The sequence below is a fragment of the Phyllobates terribilis genome, unplaced genomic scaffold, assembly GCF_046119375.1.
Source record: "Phyllobates terribilis strain yellow unplaced genomic scaffold, ASM4611937v1 Scaffold_2__4_contigs__length_985480577, whole genome shotgun sequence".
Taxonomy (NCBI): Eukaryota; Metazoa; Chordata; class Amphibia; order Anura; family Dendrobatidae; genus Phyllobates; species Phyllobates terribilis.
In genome coordinates, this window is record NW_027362762.1 from 749,002,944 (window position 1) to 749,024,825 (window position 21,882).

The 21,882-nt window shown below is 41.4% G+C and overlaps 1 protein-coding gene across 13 annotated transcripts in view; it reads left to right on the forward strand.

Annotated features, from left to right (window-relative positions):
- The window catches only part of CASK (calcium/calmodulin dependent serine protein kinase), a 350,915-nt gene that overhangs the window by 242,099 nt on the left and 86,934 nt on the right, over window positions 1-21,882 (forward strand). The window contains exon 1 of one of the 13 annotated variants that reach the window (XM_073667263.1): window positions 5,467-5,594. The exons of the other annotated variants lie outside the window; for them this stretch is intronic. The gene's annotated coding sequence lies outside the window, so the exon portion shown is untranslated. Of the gene's footprint in view, window positions 1-5,466; window positions 5,595-21,882 lie in introns of those variants that run through there. 13 annotated transcript variants of the gene reach the window in all.

Below are 21,882 nucleotides of genomic sequence, written 5' to 3' on the forward strand. Positions count from 1 at the left end.
CAATTGACATTTCATTTCTTGTGGTGGAGCAATGATTCATGTCAGTCCACTTGGTGCAATAGCTCTCCAAGGTGTGATCACTCCTTTTTAGATGCAGACTAACGAGCAGATCTAATTTGATGCTGGTGTTAGTTTTGGAAATGAAAATTTACAGGGTGATTCCATAATTTTTTCCCTCTGCTTGGTCTGAAAAAAAATTACCCTTACGGAGTACCACATTTTTAATCTTTATTTCTTTTAGTGTTTCTTAAAGCCCTAAAGTTGCCATTTGAAATGACTTTAGTTTTGTGCCATGTCTGTGATCTGCTTTTTTTCAACAACATTAAACAACTGAATGAACATCCTCCGAGCCCGGTGATTCCATAATCTTTGCCAGGTGTTGTGTGTGTGTGTGTATATATATATATATATATATATATATATATATATATATATATATATATATATATATATATATATATATATATATTCTCTACTACTTACATATTACATACTTACAATTTATTACAGTTTTGTGTTCTAAAGTTGTATTCCAATAAATAGAACATAATATATATCTAAATATCTTGATTATTGTAAATGTCTGATGTTCACATTGTACTACAATAAATTTTTAACTTAAATATAAGCAATATATGTGGGAGTCTTGTCGGTGTAAAGGAAATTGAGGAGTCGGAGTCGCAGGTTTGGCTTACCGACTCCACAGCCCTGATAAAAAGCTTTGAAAAGTCACAAAACTTTGTTGCATCGAGAGTCTGGGCTAAAAATTTGCGATTTGTCATGCTTTCACACCATTTTCCCCCAGCTCCTATAAAGTTGGGAGAGCTTGGACTGAGTGTAGCAACGACTGTTTGCCAAATTCATGACGAGCAGTGGCGTTCCTCCCGCCACAAATCTTACTCCATTCCCCAACAGGAGTAGGATTTGTGCATTTTTTAAGAGACGTACACCTCTTAATGAGCCAGGAGCGTCTGACTCCAGCATATTCCCTCATCAAAACCAGCATGAAAATTACCGGTCTAGATGAACTGGGCCCAAGTGCTTTATTGTGGTCTTGTAAAAGGCGTCCGATCAGGTCAGAAATGCCCAGTTTTTGCTCTAATTTTATTCCTTCTGCTTCTATGAGAATGCCCCATTTTTATTAATTTTTTTTTTTTTAAATCCTCCATATGATTCCAGAGATCTGAGCCTTTCTATTTGGTGCAATTTCTTATGGTCTCAACCAGGGAATGTTGCTCACTTTATTCTCTGGGGCATGTCTATAGGCTGCTCTGCATTATTACTCTGTGAGCACTGCCCCCTTGGCAAAGACTATAAGAATTGGCACTAAATGAAAATGCCCATATATATCTTGAACCATATGAAAATAACACAAAATTGCATACTCAGCAGAGCAGCAAGCGAGAAGATAAGAGCAAATCCTGCCCACTTTGGACCTGGTAACAGGTTCTCTTCATACTAATGTTTTAGATGCTTATCTTAAATTAGTTAATTTTTATAACTGGACATTCCTATAAATCTTACACAAACACTTTTGTGGTGTGTTTTCTATGGGCCATATACACTGCAGAAAATGTAGCATTTAAAAGCTGTACTAACTGGAGTCTTAAATGCTCATAATATTGTCAGGTAGATGCACTTTCTTTAAAGAGGTTGTCCACTACTTTATCATTGATGACATATCCTTAGGATAGGTAATCAATGTCTGATAGGTCTGGGTCTGACACCTGGCACCCTGCCGATCAGCTGGTCTCAGTGATTTAAAGCAATATGAAGTGGATGCGCAGTACCCTGCTGCGGCCACATTCAGACGGAGCAGCTCTGCTATTGAGCAGTTCCAGCCTGTGGTCGTTGACATGGAGAGCAGCTGATCGGTTGGGGTCCGACACCCAACACTCCCGCCGATCAGACATTGATGACCTATCCTAAGGACATTTCATCAATGATAAGGTAGTGGACAACCTCTTTAATTCCATTTCACTGGTTTGATCAATTGCACCCATTATCCTGCTCATCAAAATACAGTATAAAAATGCATTTTGTGACTCCACAAAAACTGTTCTGCCCCTCTGGGTAACGTGCTGCTGCCCACTGGATGAGTGCAATCAGTGCAAGGAGATCAGTTGAAATATGGTCTAATAAGCCTTTGGACTGAACGTACACTACCGTTCAAAAGTTTGGGGTCATTTTAGAAATTTCATTATTTTTGAATGAAAAGCACATTTTTTTTCAATGAAGCTAAGATTAAATGAATCAGAAATACACTCTATACATTGTTAATGTGGTAAATGACTATTCTATCTGCAAATGTCTTGTTTTTATTGCAATATCTACATAGGTGTATAGAGGCCCATTTCCAACAACCACCACTCCAGTGTTTTAATGGTACATTGTGTTTGCTAACTGTGTAAGAAGGCTAATGGATGTTTAGAAAACCCTTGCAAAAGTATGTTAGCCCATCTGAAAACTGTTTGGCTGATTTGAGAAGCTATAAAATTGACCTTCCTTTGAGCTAGTTGAGAATCTGGAGCATTACATTTGTTTGTTCTATGAAACTCTCAAAATGGCCAGAAAAAGAGCACTTTCATGTGAAACTCGACAGTCTATTCTTGTTCTTAGAAATGAAGGCTATTCCATGTGAGAAATTGCCAAGAAACTGAAGATTTCCTACAATGGTGTGTACTACTCCCTTCAGAGGAGAGCACAAACAGGCTCTAACCAGAGTAGAAAGAGAAGTGGGAGGCCCAGCTGCACAACTGAGCAACAAGACAAGTACATTAGAGTCTCTAGTTTGAGAAATCGACGCCTCACAGCACCTCAACAGGCAGCTTCATTAAATAGTACACGCAAAACGCCAGTGTCAACGTCTACAGTGAAGAGGCGACTCCGGGATGTTGGCCTTCAGGGCAAAGTGGCAAAGAAAAAGCCTTTCTGAGACTGGCTAATAAATGGAAAAGATTAATATGGGCAAAAGAACACAGACATTGGACAGAAGAAGATTGGAAAAAAGTTTTATGGACAGACGAATCAAAGTTTGAGGTGTTTGAATCACACAGAAGAACATTTGTGAGATGCAGAACAACTGAAAAGATGCTGGAAGAGTGCCTGACGCCATCTGTCAAGCATGGTGGAGGTAATGTGATGGTCTGAGGTTGCTTTGGTGCTGGTAAAGTGGGAGATTTGTACAAGATAAATGGGATTTTGAATAAGATAGTTTATCACTCCATTTTGCCATGCCATACCCTGTGGACAGCGCTTGATTGGAGCCAATTTCATCCTACAACAGGACAATGACCCAAAGCACACCTCCAAATTATGCATGAACTATTTAGGGAAGAAACAGGTAGCTGGTATCCAATCCAACTTGTGGGAAGGGCTTCAGGAAGCATGGGGTGAAATTTCTCAAGATTACCTCAGCAAATTAACAGCTAGAATGCCAAAGGTCCGCAATGCTGTAATTGTTGCAAAGGGAGCATTCTTTGACAAAAGCAAAGTTTGAAGGAGAAAATTATTCTTTCAAATAAAAATCATTATTTCTAACCTTGTCAATGTCTGGACTATATTTTCTAATCATTTTGCAACTCATTTGATAAATAAAAGTATGAGTTTTCGTGGAAAACACAATTGTCTGGATGACCCCAAACTTTTGAGTGGTAGTGTACATTAAGATCATGTATACCTTTTTTTTTACTTACATAGACCACTGCTTTTTGTGTGAGAATTTGTGGCAGAGGTGGCAAGTGCTCCCCATAACCTTATACTGGGAATTGCAAAGAACTAAAAGATTGTTCCCACCACAATAATCACATTCTATGGACCATTTTTAGCATAGCCTTCTCTAAAGAGAATGTTACCAGAACGAAGACGAGTCATTGAAGGCTCCTACAAGAACGTGTCCTCTGTGCGAATGGCCCTAGCAGCTTGTTGGACCTCAGACACATTCACAGCACTTTAGGTGCAACTTTCCAGGCAGTAAAGATTATAACTGCCACTAAGCTGTACACTACTGGTGGTAAAGTATTTAGGCTCAGCCATATGCTACACATCGGCCTTTAATGATTAGTTCTTGTGGTTATTTGCAGACGTTTTGGCCCTTATTTGGCAAAACGCTTCAAAAAGGCTCTATTTTTGCACAATGCAAAGTTTTTTGCTACTTTTTGTGTTTTCACGTCAGTTTCGAGCCGCCCCACCAAAATGGGCAGAGCTGGGGATGATTTGGGGAGAGGTATGTCCATCTGTCATGAAAAGTGGTGGCTTTTCTTAAACAAACTTAACTGCTGTTAACTGGAGTAACATTTTTGGAGAGGTGCACGACACTGCGAAGATGCAGCACATTAAGTGGCGTTTGCCTTGCATCTTATTCCTGCACGGCTCTCATTAAAACTGGAGTACAAAACCCCAATCTGAAAATGGGTGACATAGTTTGTGTTCTTTATTCTTTTGGAATTTCAAAAAGTATTGGTAAGAAACATGTTCAGTGCTTTTTTACTCTCTTTGCAATATGCTGATTTCTTGATTTATATTTTAAGTAGTTTGCCTTTGTCTGGAGATGCTCGGGCAATTATCAGAATATAAACTGTTGTTTGGGTCCAATCTGCTGACACTTGTCACAGTGAGGATTGTTGCTTTCCAGCTGCCATTGTAATGTGAGGATTCCCGGGAGGACACCCTTGTCAGGAAGGTTACTCTGACACCAGCATTTACTGTACTATTATATTACACTTAATACAACTTTCACCTTAGAATCCTAGAATTAGAAGTGGCAAACACATGAAACAATCTGGTCTTCAGGCACACACACGTAAATTGCCATAATGTACCAATTTTGTATGCATGAGTGGGATAAATATTTTAGATAATGTACTTGGTTATACCATTAAAATTTTGTGTACTCCATCCATAATATAACCACCAAACTGTGACAAAAGGAGCCATAAACTGGTGGTGAAAGTTGCTGAGACTTGTACATTATCATCCACAGGATACAGGTGCCGTAACAGGCAATCTACAATCCTAACTTGTAGATTCCCTTATAAAATTCCCCAAAAATTGCTATGCATGCTGCGTTTTTTCTTCTGTCAAATGGGACTAAGTCTGCAAAAAGACTCGTATGTGGATGTAATTGCAGCCTCAGAATATAGATGGCAGTACAGGCCACAAGTGTGACGAAAGGCAAAAGAGAAGACCTTTCCTGGTTTTAAGGGCTTTTTGTTTTTTTCCCTGATTTTATTTTTGAATTAAAATAAATAAACCAAGACTCCTATAATGGTCACCAGCACTACAGTGGTTCTCTAATTTTTGACACAAGCTGAAGTTAGGCATGCGAGAGAAATCAGTATTTTGTACACTCAAGCATATCGCTCACATTCCAGGAAACGTTTTCTGAATACAGATGTCAACCATTTTACTAGTTGGATTTCCCTTGAGCAGAAGAACAATATCTCCTTTTGTTGACTGGGGCCAGTCTGGGTACAAGGTTTGTCTGCTTTAAGGCTTGTTAATTGTCCAGCGTTAGTGCAGGCTGTTCAGTATGCCGCAGATGGATGTGCCCCTCGGTGTGGTGTTACTAGGATCTGCTCCACGCTCTTATACTGGTGAGTGGCTGACCATTCTGTGTGTGGTTAACGCTGGTAAGTTATAGACCAGTACTAAAAAGACCTGAACATTGACTAGTTATATTCACTTTTGCTCTTGGTTGTGTCCATCACTCACATATTATGAAACTCAAAATGCTTTTATTAAATTACCACCAATTTATTTTGTTTTTCTAGTTTTTATCACATTTTTTCTGTTCAGTTTGATCCAAGCTGTCGTCATTGACCGGATTGTTGCCCCATGGACTACATTAATGCTTCTAGCTTTTTTTTTTTTTCAATGCTTTGCCTGCATTGTTATGGAATATATTTTGTTTTGTCATCCCCAGTTTTGCTTAGTTCTGACATTAGTGAGTCCTGGTTAAATGGCTATATCTTGTTAGGCTGTCTCAGTCCTGGGCCTCATTCAGTCATCATTGATTTTTTACTTATGCAAAAAATCAGTCCGACTGTCATCCAATGTTTATGATCAGCATTTAATCGGTGTTTGCTCAGTGTCAGTCTTTAACTACCAGTGATTTTCACTTATTTAAAAAAATAAGCTGCATAACTACTTCTGTCTATTGCAATTTCAATCATCTGATTTTACCACAGACTTCTATGGGTAATTTTTATAGATTTTTATTTTTTATTTTTTTTGTGAAGACGCCCGTTTGGACAGTGTGACTTCAATGGGTGTGTTCTATCCGCAAAAAACATAACCTGTATCTGATTTCCAGATATCTGAGTGTGATTTTTGGCGCCCCCTAAGTTCTTATACATGTTGCATAAATTGTGATTCTAGAATTTTTTTTACCCAGACTACAAATGTGAATCTAGAGGAAAATCCATTTCCCACAGAGCCCCTGACGGTCTCTATACTATATAGCAGCCTGTCTGCCACATACATACCGAATGGTTAAAACGTCCACTTTATTTAGTCTTATAAGCAGGCACAATTCCACACCACATGTCGGTAGGAAGGTGCTTCCAATACGCTTTTCAGACTAGGCCCTTATCTGGGCATTATATTAAGCAAGTCAACTTAATTTCCTTTTTCAACATTCATACCTTCTGGTGGTGATGAACCAATTATACAAAAACCTGTTTAAAGGTAACCTGGAAGCAGGTTTTCAAATCCAAGCTAATATCTATGTTAAAGGGACTTTAATATTGATGGCTTATCCCAGAGTTGCCTGCACTTTGCTCATTAGCGTGAAAACCAGACAAAGGATTTTTCTGAAACAGATTGCTTAAACAAAGGTATGGATTTATTCAGCGTAACAGTGACTTAGAGAACCTGTAAGCATGACTTCATAATGTACAGAAAAGACCTAGCTGTGATGGTGCTGTAATACTGATTACATTGATCCCTGGTAGTTGATTGAAGAGGAAAATAACTAGAATACTTTTAGAATTGTAATGTTTTTTTGTTTTTTTTTAGCTGTGTAAAGATACTATAGAACTACACTAAGATAATAACAAGATGCTACCAAGCGGCTATTGTGTATTACTATAGGGCTTTTTTCTGAATGACATCTATGTTTGAGATGCCAAGAAAACGTTGATCGTTTCACAGGTAATGCACTTTACTACATGAGTAGTGCATCCGATTATCGATGTGATCAAGGGATCACCTGCCAAGATACCTTGTGGTACTAGTTATATTTTTGTTTTTACACTTCAAAATAAAAATCAAAACCCTACCGTCATAGTTTTAAGTAAAAAACAAACAAACAAAAAAAAAAACTGAGAACACGACACATATTTGCTACTGCGTTTTGCAACAGCCCATACTAAAAAAACTGTTATCCCACGTAGTGACCGCCATTGTTAGCAAAACAAGCCCTCATACAGCTCTATAAACAAAAAAATTAAAGTTAGGTTTTGAATGACAATAAAGACAAAAAGATGTGTGTATGTACAAGTGCTTCTCACTAAATTAGAATATTATCAAAGTTAATTTCAGTTCTTCAATACAAAAAGTGAAACTCGTATATTATATAGGCATTACAAACAGTGATCTATTTCAATTGTTTATTTCTGTTAATGTTGATTATGGCTTGGTTAAAATAATTAACAAAAAACACCTGCAAAGGCTTTCTAAGCATTTAAAAAGGTCCCTTAGTCTGTTTCAGTAGGCTCCACAATCATGGGGAAGACTGCTGGCTTGACAGATGTCCAGAAGGCAGTCATTGACACACTCCACAAGGAGGGTAAGCCGCAAAAGGTCATTGCTAAAGAAGTTGGCTGATCAGAGTGCTGTATCCAAACATGTTAATGGAAAGCTTAGTGGAAGCAAAAAGTGTGGTAGGAAAAGGTGCACAAGCAACCGGGATAACCGCAGCCTTGAAAGGATTAAGATAAGGCCATTCAAAAATGTGGCGAAGATTCACAAGGCGTGGACTGCTGCTGGAGTCATTGCTTCAAGAGCCACCACACACAGATTTATCCAGGACATGGGCTACAAGTGTCGCATTCCTTGTGTCAAGCCACTCATGACCAATAGACAACGCCAGAAGCGTCTTACCTGGGCCAAGGAGAAAAAGACCTAGACTGTTGCTCAGTGGTCCAAGGTGTTTTCAGATGAAAGTAGATTTTGGTTTTTATTTGGAAATCAAGGTCCCAGAGTCTGGAGGAAAAGTGAGAGGCTCACAATCCAAGCTGCTGGAGGTCTAGTGTGAAGTTTCCACAATCAGTGATTGTTTGGTGAGCCATGTCATCTGCTGGTGTAGGTCCACTGTGTTTTATCAAGACCAAAGTCAGTGCAGCCGTCTACCAGGAAATTTTAGAGCACTTCATGCTTCCCTCTGCCGACAAGCTTTTTGGAGATGGAAATTTAATTCTCCAGCAGGACTTGGCACCTGTCCACACTGCCAAAAGTACCAATACCTGGTTTAAAAACAACAGTATCACTGTGCTTGATTGGCCAGCAAACTCGCCTGACCTTAACCCCATAGAGAATCTATGGGATATTGTCAAGAGAAAGATGAGACACCAGACCCAACAATGCAGACGAGCTGAAGGCTGCTATCAAAGCAACCTGGGCTTCCATAACACATCAGCAGTGCCACAGGCTGATCGCCTCCATGCCACGCCGCATTGATGCAGTAATTGATGCAATTAGAGCCCCGATCAAGTATTTAGTGCATTTACTGAACATACATTTCAGTAGACCAACATTTCAAATTTTAAAAACATTTTTCAAGATATTGTTATAAAGTATTCTAATTTACTGAGATAATGACATTTTCATTGGCTGTAAGCCATAATCATCAACATTAACATAAATAAACACTTGAAATAGATCACTGTTTGTAATGACTATATAATATGTGAGTTTCACTTTTTGTATTGAAGAGCTGAAATTAACTTTTTGATATTCTAATTTAGTGAGAAGCACTTGTATATGTGTGTATGTACAGTGGTGGCCAAAAGTATTGGCACCCCTGCAATTCTGTCAGATAATACTCAGTTTCTTCCTGAAAATGATTGCAATCACAAATTCTTTGGTATTATCTTCATTTAATTTGTCTTCAATGAAAAAACACAAAGAATTGTCCTAAAGCCAAATTGGATATAATTCCACACCAAACCTAAAAAAGGGGGTGGACAAAAGTATTGGCACTGTTTGAAAAATCATGTGATGCTTCTCTAATTCGTGTAATTAACAGCACCTGTAACTTACCTGTGGCACCTAACAGGTGTTGGCAATAGCTAAATCACACTTGCAGCCAGTTAACATGGATTAAAGTTGACTCAACCTCTGGCCTGTGTCGTTGTGTGTACCACATTGAGCATGGAGAAAAGAAAGAAGACCAAAGAACTGTCTGAGGACTTGAGAAACCAAATTGTGAGGAAGCATGAGCATTCTCAAGGCTACAAGTCCATCTCCAAAGACCTGAATGTTCCTGTGTCTTCCGTGCGCAGTGTCATCAAGAAGTTTAAAGCCCATGGCACTGTGGCTAACCTCCCTAGATGTGGACGGAAAAGAAAAATTGACGAGAGATTTCAACGCAAGATTGTGCGGATGGTGGATAAAGAACCTCGACTAACATCCGAACAAGTTCAAGCTGCCCTGCAGTCCGAGGGTACAACAGTGTCAACCCGTACTATCCGTCGGCGTCTGAATGAAAAGGGACTGTATGGTAGGATACCCAGGAAAACCCCACTTCTTACCCCGAGACATAAAAAAGCCAGGCTGGAGTTTGCCAAAACTTACCTGAGAAAGCCTAAAATGTTTTGGAAGAATATTCTCTGGTCAGATGAGACAAAAGTAGAGCTTTTTGGGAAAAAGCATCAACATAGAGTGTACAGGAAAAAAAAAGAGGCATTCCAAGAAAAGAACACGGTCCCTACAGTCAAACATGGCGGAGGTTCCCTGATGTTTTGGGGTTGCTTTGCTGCCTCTGCCACTGGACTGCTTGACCGTGTGCATGGCATTATGAAGTCTGAAGACTACCAACAAATTTTTCAGCATAATGTAGGGCCCAGTGTGAGAAAGCTGGGTCTCTCTCAGAGGTCATGGGTCTTCCAGCAGGACAATGACCCAAAACACACTTCCAAAAGCACTATAAAATGGTTTGAGAGAAAGCACTGGAGACTTCTATGGGATTCAGGTCTGGACTCATTGCTGGCCACCTTAGAACACCTGTGGAGAGATCTCAAAATGGCAGTTTGGAGAAGACACCCTTCAAATATCAGGGACCTGGAGCAGTTTGCCAAAGAAGAATGGTCTACAATTCCAGCAGAGCATTGTAAGAAACTCATTGATGGTTACCGGAAGCGATTGTTCGCAGTTATTTTGGCTAAAGGTTGTGCAACCAAGTATTAGGCTGAGGGTGCCAATCAGGGCCGGCTCCAGGTTTTTCTGGGCCCCGGGCGAAAGAGTCTCAGTGGGCCCCTTTAACACATACCACGATTCATGATGCAGAGATACCGCAGAGAAATATATATATATATATATTAGTACAATGCAAAGATTTCACTTCTTACGTTACATGAGTGATATCTACTGTAAATTCCACAATAGCTCAGAAACCGGTGAATCGCTCCACACAGAATAGTGGCCCCCATATAAGGCTACATACGGAATACTGGCCCCCATATAAGGCTCCATACGGAATACTGGCCCCCATATAAGGCTCCATGCGGAATACTGACCCCCATATAAGGTTCCATGCGGAATACTGGCCCCCATATAAGGCTCCATAAGGAATACTGGCCCCCATATAAGGCTCCATGCGGAATACTGGCCCCCCATATAAGGCCCCATACGGAATACTGGCCCCCATATAAGGCTCCATACGGAATACTGGCCCCCATATAAGGCTCCATGCGGAATACTGGCCCCCATATAAGGCTCCATGCGGAATACTGACCCCCATATAAGGTTCCATGCGGAATACTGACCCCCATATAAGGCTCCATGCGGAATACTGACCCCCATATAAGGCTCCATGCGGAATACTGACCCCCATATAAGGCTCCATGCGGAATACTGGCCCCCATATAAGGCTCCATACGGAATACTGGCCCCCATATAAGGCTCCATGCGGAATATTGGCCCCCATATAACGCTCCATACAGGATACCGGTCCCCATATAATGCCCCATGCAGGCTGTCCCCCCCCCCCCCCCCCTTATAATGCTCCATGCAGGCTGTTACCCCCCACATAATGCCCCATACAGGCTGCCCCCCCCCCCCTTTATAATGCCCCATGCAGGCTGTCGCCCCCCCCCCCCTTTATAATGCCCCATGCAGGCTGTCACCCCTCCTCTTTATAATGCCCCATGCAGGATGTCACCCCTCCTCTTTATAATGCCCCATGCAGGATGTCCCCCCCCCCCTCTTTATAATGCCCCATGCAGGCTGTTCCCCACCTTATAATGCCCCATGCAGGCTGTCACCCCTCCTCTTTATAATGCCCCATGCAGGATGTCCCCCCCCCTCTCTTTATAATGCCCCATGCAGGATGCCCCCCGCCCTTCTCTTTATACTGCCCCATGCCTCCATACATTAAAAAAAAAAAATCAAATACTCACCTCCCTTCTCCTCACCTGCTACCTGCTGCCCGCTGCTCGGGTCCGAACTCCAGCGTTGTCGGCGTCTTCCCGCTCAGCGCTCCCTGTGATGGCTCAGGGGAGGGCGCGGTGTAAAGACGTCACCGCGCCCTCTGACCTAAGACGTCACAGGGAGCGCAGAGCAGGAAGACAGCTGATCTGCGGAGGCACGGGGAGAGGTAAGTATCCGCCTGCCGGGGCCCTGAGCAAGCGGCGGAGAAGGGCGGGCGCTGACACCGCTCTCCTCCGCCCATAGCCCAGCGGGGTGCGCGACCGCCAGTGGGCCCCTCTGCCTGCTCAGGGCCCCGGCATTTGCCCGGGTGCGCCGGGTGCTGACGCCGGCCCTGGTGCCAATACTTTTGTCTGGCCCATTTTTGGAGTTTTGTGTAAAATGATCAATGATTTGATTTTTGCTTCATTCTCTTGTATTTTTTCCTTGCAAGCAAATTAAATGAAGAAAATAAGACCAAAGAATTTGTGACTGCAATCATTTTCAGGAAGAAACTGAGTATTATCTGACAGAATTGCAGGGGTGCCAATACTTTTGGCTACCACTGTATATGTGTATGTACACGTGTGTGTGTGTATATGTATATGTATGTGTGTGTGTATGTATATATATATATATATATATATATATATATATATATATATATATATATATATATATATATATATATATATATACAGTACAGACCAAAAGTTTGGACACAACTTCTCATTTAAAGATTTTTCTGTATTTTCATGACTATGAAATTTGTACATTCACACTGAAGGCATCAAAACTATGAATTAACACATGTGGAATTAAATACTTAACAAAAAAGTGTGAAACTGAAAATATGTCTTGTATTCTAGGTTCTTCAAAGTAGCCACCTTTTGCTTTGATGACTGCTTTGCACACTCTTGGCATTCCCTTGATGAGCTTCAAGAGGTAGTCACTGGAAATGGTCTTCCAACAATCTTGAAGGAGTTCCCAAAGATGCTTAGCACTTGTTGCCCCTTTTGCCTTCACTCTGCGGTCCAGCTCACCCCAAACCATCTCGATTGGGCTCAGGTCTGGTGACTGTGGAGGCCAGGTCATCTGGCGTAGCACCCCATCACTCTCCTTCTTGGTCAAATAGCACTTACACAGCCTGGAGGTGTGTTTGGGGTCATTGTCCTGTTGAAAAATAAATAATGGTCCAACTAAACGCAAACCGGATGGAATAGCATGCCACTGCAAGATGCTGTGGTAGCCATGCTGGTTCAGTATGTCTTCAATCTTGAATAAATCCCCAACAATGTCACCAGCAAAGCACCCCCACAGCATCACACCTCCTCCTCCATGCTTCACAGTGGGAACCAGGCATGTAGAGTCCATCCGTTCACCTTTTCTGCGTCGCACAAAGACACGGTGGTTGGAACCAAAGATCTCAAATTTGGACTCATCAGACCAAAGCACAGATTTCCACTGGTCTAATGTCCATTCCTTGTGTTCTTTAGCCCAAACAAGTCTCTTCTGCTTGTTGCCTGTCCTTAGCAGTGGTTTCCTAGCAGCTATTTTACCATGAAGGCCTGCTGCACAAAGTCTCCTCTTAACGGTTGTTGTAGAGATGTGCCTGCTGCTAGAACTCTGTGTGGCATTGACCTGGTCTCTAATCTGAGCTGCTGTTAACCTGCGATTTCTGAGGCTGGTGACTCGTATAAACTTATCCTCAGAAGCAGAGTTGACTCTTGGTCTTCCTTTCCTGGGGCGGTCCTCATGTGAGGCAGTTTCTTTGTAGCGCTTGATGGTTTTTGCAACTGCACTTGGGGACACTTTCAAAGTTTGCCCAATTTTTCGGACTGACTGACCTTCATTTCTTAAAGTAACGATGGCCACTCATTTTTCTTTACTTAGCTGCTTTTTTCTTGCCATAATACAAATTTTAATAGTCTATTCAGTAGGACTATCAGCTGTGTATCCACCTGACTTATGCACAACACAACTGATGGTCCCAACCCCATTTATAAGGCAAGAAATCCCACTTATTAAACCTGACAGGGCACACCTGTGAAGTGAAAACCATTTCCGGTGACTACCTCTTGAAGCTCATCAAGACAATGCCAAGAGTGTGCAAAGCAGTCAGCAAAGCAAAAGGTGGCTACTTTGAAGAACCTAGAATATAAGATATATTTTCAGTTGTTTCACTTTTTTGTTAAGTATATAATTCCACATGTGTTAATTCATAGTTTTGATGCCTTCAGTGTGAATGTACAATTTTCAAAGTAATGAAAATACAGAAAATTCTTTAAATGAGAAGGTGTGTCCAAACTTTTGGTGTGTGTATATGTATATGTATGTATGTATGTGTGTGTGTGTGTGTGTGTGTGTGTGTGTGTATATATATATGTATGTATGTATGTGTGTGTATATATGTATATATGTATATGTATGTATATATATATATATATATATATATATATATATATATATATAAAAATATATATATATATATAAAAATATTATAAATAAAAATTTTTTTTTTTTTTTTTTAATTATAATATTTTAGTGGCTTGCAAAAGTTTTCTCCCCCTTGGCTTTTCACCTATTTTGTAACATTACAACCTGTGTTAAATATTTTTGTAATCTGATTTGTGTGTGATGCATCAGCACTAAATAGTCTAAATTGAAGTAGTGAGAAAAATCTAGGTATAAATTTTATGGGATCAAATGACTAAAAATTGGCATATGTATTCACCCCTTTTACTATGAAGCCCCTAAAAATTTCTGGTGCAAGCAGTTGCCTTCATAAGTCACATGCTTGGTGAAAGGAAGTCCACCTGTGTGCAATCTAAGTGTCACATGGTCTGTATATATAGACCTTTTCTGAAAGGCCACAGAGGCTGCAACACCAGTAACCAAACACCATGAAGACCAATGAGATCGCCAAGCAAGTCAAGGGCAAACTTTGCCTCCAAACTTTGCCTGAACATAGGTTCCTAGTTTCAGTCAGTCTCTAGTAATCTGCCAAGGTACATGTTGGTTTTGACTCTCCTATCCCCGATCCGGCTTGTTTTCTTATTTTGTCTGATCTTTCCACTCTTGACCCCGGCATTGTATTTTAAAACCGTGCTTCCTGACCCTGACCACCTCATTCTTCGCCCTCTGTGCCTCGTATTTCTGCTTTGACCGACAGGTCCGCTGCTGCAGGTCTGGGTACTGCCTTAATGGCCCAAGCCTATCCTCACCATCAGAGGCTCTAGTAAAGGTAGCCACTTAGTTAAGCCCCTTCAGGGTAAGTCCGGCCAGTGGTGCAGTGGGTCCACACCCACCGCCGTCACAAGCAAACAATCAGCCAATTTAATTTAGAACATTGTTCAGCATAAGGAAGAACAAGGAGTCCTGGCCCACACAGACCCTGATCTCAACATCAAGTCTTTCTAGGATTACATGGAGATAGAAGGTTTTGCACAAGTCTACATCCACAGTAGATCTGTGGTTAGTTATTCAAGTTCCCTGCTAGTTCCTTTAAAAAAAAATCTAAAAAACTGACTTCAAAATGGCATAAATTCTTCTAGGTACACTTGCACTAAGGGTGGTTACACAAAATATTGATTTAAATAATAAAATTTCTAAGTATTTTAGTGGAAATAGCAGATTCCACTGAAATTACTGAAAGTTGCCAAATAACTGTGCCTGGCTATCTTCAGCACTCCCATTGAGAATGAATGACGCAGAGGTGAGTGTGCTCTGCATCCACTTTATTTAGAAGTGCTCTTCCATTCTGTGGTTGGGAGCCCAAGGGTTGAACCCCCAGCAATCGGGAAGTTATATCCTATAAGGCTAGGAATAGGCCCCGATTTCACTAAGACTGGCATGCATCAGAGCCGTGCATGAAAAAGATGCCCCGAAATCATTAAGAGCCGCACACCTTAATGAACTTGGCACAATTTATCAGTGGCTTTATCTGGCCTCACAAGAAATGCTGCTACAGTCAGGGATTAGAGTAACATTTCTGGCATAAGAAACGCTGCCACTATCAATGGAAAGGTCAGACAGAAGTAACCACACCCCATCCTGCCCAGGCTTCTTCCCCAGATCTATGCCATTTTGATGGAGCTGCCCAGACAGGTGAGTATAGTGTTCTTTATTTTTTTACCTTTTATTCTTTTTTTTTTTTTTTTATTTTTTATTTTTTTTATTTATTTATTTTTTTTAAATACCGCGTGGTAGCCGGCTCGGCTGAGGAGGCTACTGGTCCCCTCAGCTGCGCCGCTCTCGCTGTTATCAGCAGGAACGGCGGTTGGTTGAGAGGAGTAGTACTCCTCCTCTGCCGACCTGGGTATCACCCGCAGTGCGTTTCCGCAGCGTTTAACCGCCCATTGGCTTTAATCGAAACGCCACAAATTTGCAGGTATAAATATTATACCTGTGGATTTGCTCCTTTTCAATTGTCAATGGGCAGGAAACACTGGGCATAATAGACATGTTGCGTTTTTTTCCGCTATGGTAATGCTGAGCGGAAATTTCTGCATCATGTGCCCAGCACATCAAGATTACCATTGCTATAGCTGGCAGGCCCTTTTGATGCTTTTTAGCACGGAAAAACTGCCGCGAAAACGCTACGTGTGCACTTAACCTTAGGCTCTTTTTGCTGACAGAGGCTCGTTAAGAGGGCGAGGCTTGGTAAACTTTGTGTTTGCTCCCAAGAGGAGTGGATCCAACTTAATCCTTGTTTTGCTGCCTTTTTCTATGGAACAGCTGGTAAAGCTAATCGCTGTATTCTGCAATCGGCAGGCAGTCTCATAGAAAATGAATGGAGCGGTGCTGGATATGTCTGGCTACCTCTCAGATGGGACTCTGCAGAGCCCTCTCTTTGCTATTAGTGGGGCTCCCAGCATTTGGATTCCATCCTTTATCAGCAAGTTATCAACGTGTCTTCTAAGCATGGGAAAAACCCTTGAAATAAAGTCTAAACTACTGAATACTTTTTAAAGACTTGGTGAAAGTTTAGGTAATGGACTTACGGTAAGTTCATCTTTTAATCAAGCATTGTTATACTGTGCATTATTTACTTAGGAAATGGAAGCCATTACTTTGCTTATTAATCCTGTTCACTGTTGACTGAGCTACACCTGCTTCCACAGTAAATAGATAACAGCCAAGAGAGGACTTTGTCACTCGAAAGCAGGAAATTTACCGCCTTCCTTTGTGGAAGAGAACATTAAATGGGAATGATTACTGCCCAAGGTCATTACACAGCGGCAGTACAGCAAGAATCTGGGCTTTAGCACTTACTATTGCACGACTCATAAAACACATTTAAGTAATTTGCTTGTGTATTGTGGTGGTTTGGAGATTCTGAATATATACTAACTCACAGAAGTGGCACCATTTATTTCCATGGTGTTGCACTTCTCAGATAGCACATCTGTAAAGCAGTCTTTTAGATTTCATTAAAATTCAGTAAATATAAATCTGATGGGGCTACATAACGACTTGGGCTGCGTCGCACAATGCTGCAGGTACATTGCACCATAATGTGGCTCAGTGGTTAGCACTGCAGCCTTGCAGCGCTGGGGTCCTGGGTTCAAATCCCACAAAGTACAACATCTGCAAGAAGTCTGTATGTTCTCCCTGTGTTTGCGTGGGTTTCCTCAGGGTTCTCCAGTTTCCTCCCACTCTCCAAAGACATACTGATAGGGAATTTAGATGGTGAGCCCCAATGGGGACAGTGCCCATAATGTCTGTAAAGCGCTGTGGAATTAATGGCGCTATATAAATGAGTAAAATAATGTAGGTGTATGTGGCTGCAGTGTGAAAGTTCTAGCGAGTAAGAATTGATCCTGACTTGTCAGTCCCAGAAATTGCTGAACTCTGCAGTGTTTCAAAGAAAAACATACTTTTAAAAACCGGCCAGGGACTAGGCCACACAGGTGACTAGTCAGGCTGTTTCTCTACGACTTTTTGCCTGTTGCTAATGACTAACATATATCTCTCCATATACACACACAGGGAGAGACCTGTCACTCAAGGTGAACAGTCGGGGAGGACCCACCAGGGACAAACTTTTCGATTAGTCACCCATGCAGCTTCTCCTTAGTCTTGCTTTCAAAATGTTTTTCTCTGAAAAACTGCAGCCTTTCAGTTAACCATGCATGACTGAAATCATATAGCCATGGTCTGATGAATGCTACATGTGGTTCAGGCAGCATGTATCATGTTCCCTTTTAGTTGATTATCAATTACGCCATTTTCATGAGCAAGCTTACTTTGGATTGCAGTTTTGTTTTTTGGCTTGTTTGTCTCATTTTCTACACATCACTTTTTTAAAATTTCAGCTATAAAATTAGAAAAATATTTTTTTTGTGGGATAACTTGTATTTTTCAAAGCCATTGTACGTTTTGCAACAAAATTTTTATTACATTCTCTGCTGGATTCACAGCTACACTGCCGAGTAGGGCTGTGTAAGCTGCAGTGAATGGGAATAACATAGTAGTTTCCAGTTGGTCTCCATCCACTAGCTTAGGGACAACTAAAAAATTAACGAGGGGCCAGCAGGGGAAGACCTGTTGAAAAATGTTTAATACAAGCCATATAATAGTCCATAAATTGTGCCGGTTTATTCTGAGAAGTAAACCTAAAATGATATACACTTAATCATAAATTGACATAATCACATAGGCAATATTCAAATATCCGTAAATCGCGTACATGTTTTATCCATGACTTTTACAGATAAAACGTACCCATTATAGTCTATGGAACTGTTCACATGTTTGTGGATTTGTTTTTGTTTTTTACAGACCATGTCTGCAGAAAAAAAATCACGGACACATGTCAGTTTTTGATCAATCATGGATTAAAACTGCCCATACAAATCTATGGGTCTGTGAAAATCAGACAGCACATGGATGGCATCAGTGTGCAGTCCATGTGTTGTATGGGATTAACATTGTAATGGCAAGGAGAAGCTTTTCAGCTGAAACTTTTATGAATAGTCAATATTTTTATTTACGATCAAAATTATCATTGTCTGAAGGCCACAGTGTCTGTTTCAAGAGTTGAAGAACCGTTCTGAAGACTTTTGTTCTGAGAGCACAGGTGTTAATTTCCTCAAGAGGTCTTCCATTTTTTAGCTACTGCCGCTAGTTTCCTTAAAGGACTTTTCTGGGAGTTTAAAAAAAAAAAAATGTATATGCACTGCTCAAAAAAATAAAGGGAACACTGAAATAACACATCCTCAATCTGAATGAATGAAATATTCTCATTGAATACAAAATCACACAAAAATCATCAATTGAAATCAAATTTATTAACCAATGGAGGCTTGGATTTGGAGTTACCCCCAAAATTAAAGTGGAAAAACACACTACAGGCTGATCCAACTTTGATGTAATGTCTTTAAAACAAGTCAAAATGAGGCTCAGTATTGTGTGGCGCCTCCACGTGCCTGTATGACCTCCCTTCAATGCCTGGGCATGCTCCTGATGAAGTTGCAGATGGTCTCCTGTGGGATCTCCTCCCAGACCTGGACTAAAGCATCTGCCAACTCCTGGACAGTCTGTGGTGCAACGTGACGACGTTGGATGGAGCGAGACATGATGTCCCAGATGTGCTAAATCGGATTCAGGTCTGGGGAACGGGCGGGCCAGTACATAGCTTCAATGCCTTCATCTTGCAGGAACTGCTGACACACTCCAGCCACATGAGGTCTGGCATTGTCCTTCATTAGGAGGAACCCAGGGCCAACCGCACCAGAATATAGTCTCACAAGGTGTCTGAGGATCTCATCTAGGTACCTAATGGCAATCACTCTACCTCTGGCGAGCACATGGAGGGCTGTGAGGCCCTCCAAAGAAATGCCACCCCACACCATTACTGACCCACTGCCAAACCTGTCATGCTGAAGGATGTTGCAGGCAGAAGATCGCTCTCCACGGCATCTCCAGACTCTGTCACGTCTGTCACATGTGCTCATTGTGAACCTGCTTTCATCTGTGAAGAGCACAGGGCGCCAGTGGCGACTTTGCCAATCTTGGTGTTCTGTGGAAAATGCCAAGTGTCCTGCACAGTGTTGGGCTGTGAGCACAACCCCCATCTGTGGACGTCGGGCTCTCATACCACCCTCATGGAGTCGGTTTTTAACCGTTTGTGCAGACACATGCACATTTGTGACCTGCTGGAGGTCATTTTGCAGGGCTCTGGCATTGCTCCTCCTGTTCCTCCTTGCACAAAGGCGGAGGTAGCGGTCCTGCTGCTGGGTTGTTGCCCTCTTACGGCCCCCTCCTTGTTTCCTGGTGTACTGGCCTGTCTCCTGGTAGCGCCTCCAGCCTCTGGACACTACGCTGACAGACACAGCAAACCTTCTTGCCACAGCTTGCATTGATGTGCCATCCGGGATGAGCTGCACTAACTGAGCAAGTTCTGTGGGTTATAGAGTCCGTCTCATGCTACCACGAGTGTGAAAGCACAACCAACATTCAAAAGTGACCAAAAAATCAGCCAGAAAGCATTGGTACTTAGATGTTGTCTGTGGTCCCCACCTGCAGAACCACTCCTTTTATTGAGGGCGTCTTGATAATTGCCAATAAATTCCATCTATTGTCTATTCCATTTGCACAACAACATGTGAAATTGATTGTCAATCAGTGTTGCTTCCTAAGTGGACAGTTTGATTTCACAGAAGTTTGATTTACTTGGCGTTATATTCTGTTGCTTGTGTTCCCTTTATTTTTTTGAGCAGTGTGTGTGTGTGTGTGTATATATATATATATATATATATATATATATATATATCTATGCGAGGAATGCTTATTACATAATCTAGGTAGGAGTTGTATGCACCTAGTACATCAGAGTTCAATAATTACCCTTCCCTCTTCATCATTTGTAGTAATTGTCCTACCATCAGTTGTACACTTTTTAGTTATGAAGGTGCATCCATTCACGTAGTACATAACTTGTTCGTCACGTACATGGTCCAAATTGTATGATTCCCCAGTGTGTAGACACATCTGTACAATTCTAACATATTAAGTATGTGTATACACTTGGGTCCAGAAATATTTGGACAGTGACACAAGTTTTGTCATTTTATCAGTTTACAAAAACATATTCATGATCCAGTTATATAATCATTGAGTTTAAAGTGCAGACTCAGCTTTAATTTGAGGTTATTCACATCCTAATTGAAGTAGGAGTTTAGCAATTGCAGCTCCTTATTATGTAGCTGTCCCTTTTTAAAGGGGCCAAAAGTAATTTGACAATTAACTCAAAGGCTATTTAATGGGTTATATGCGCTATCCCCTCATTAATCCATCATCCATTATGCAGGTAAAAGGTCTGAAGCTGATTCCAGGTGAGGCATTTTGCATTTGGAAGCTGTTGCTGTTAACCCACAACATGCGGTCAAAAGTTCTGTCAGTGGAAGAGAAACAGACCACCATTAGGCTGAAAAAAAAGAAGAAATCCATCAGGGAGCGAGCAGAAATGTTGGGCATGACCAAATCAATAGTTTGGTGCATTAAGCAAAAAAGCTCACATGGAAGAAAACTGTGGTGGATGATCGGAGAATCCTTTCCATGGTGAATAAAAACCCCTTCACAAAATCCATCCAAGAGAAGTTCACTCTCCAGGAAGTAGGTATTTCAGTATCTAACCATAAGGCCATGGCCCCATTATCAGTATTTGGTCAGTATTTTTTCTCAGGAGTGGGAGCCGAAACCTGGAGTGGGTGATGAATGCAGAATTGGTGACTTGTTTCTATTATTCCTTTTCTCTGGTTGTTCCTTACCTGGTTTTGTCTCCCACTCCTGAGAAAAATTACTGACCAAATACTGATAGTGGGGTCATGGCCTAAAAAGAAGACTTCATGAGCGCAAATACAGAGGGTTCACCACAAAGTGCAAACCATTAATCAGTCTTTAAAAATAAGATTAGACTCTGCAAAAAAAAAAAACATTTAAAGAAGCCTCTCAGTTCTGGAAAAGCATTCTATGGACAAATGAAACGAAGATCAACCTGTACCAGAATGGTGGGAAGAAGAAAGTATGGAGGAGGCTTAGAACGGCTCATGATCCAAAGCTCACCATATCCACTGTAAAACATGGTGGAGGCAGTGTGATGGCATGGGCATGCATGGCTTCCAATGGCGCTGGGTCACTAGTGTTTATTGATGATGTGACTGAAGACAGAAGCAGACGGATGAGTTATGAAGTGTACAGGGCTAGACTTTCTGCTCAGATTCAGCCAAATGCAGCAAGGTTGATTGGACAGTG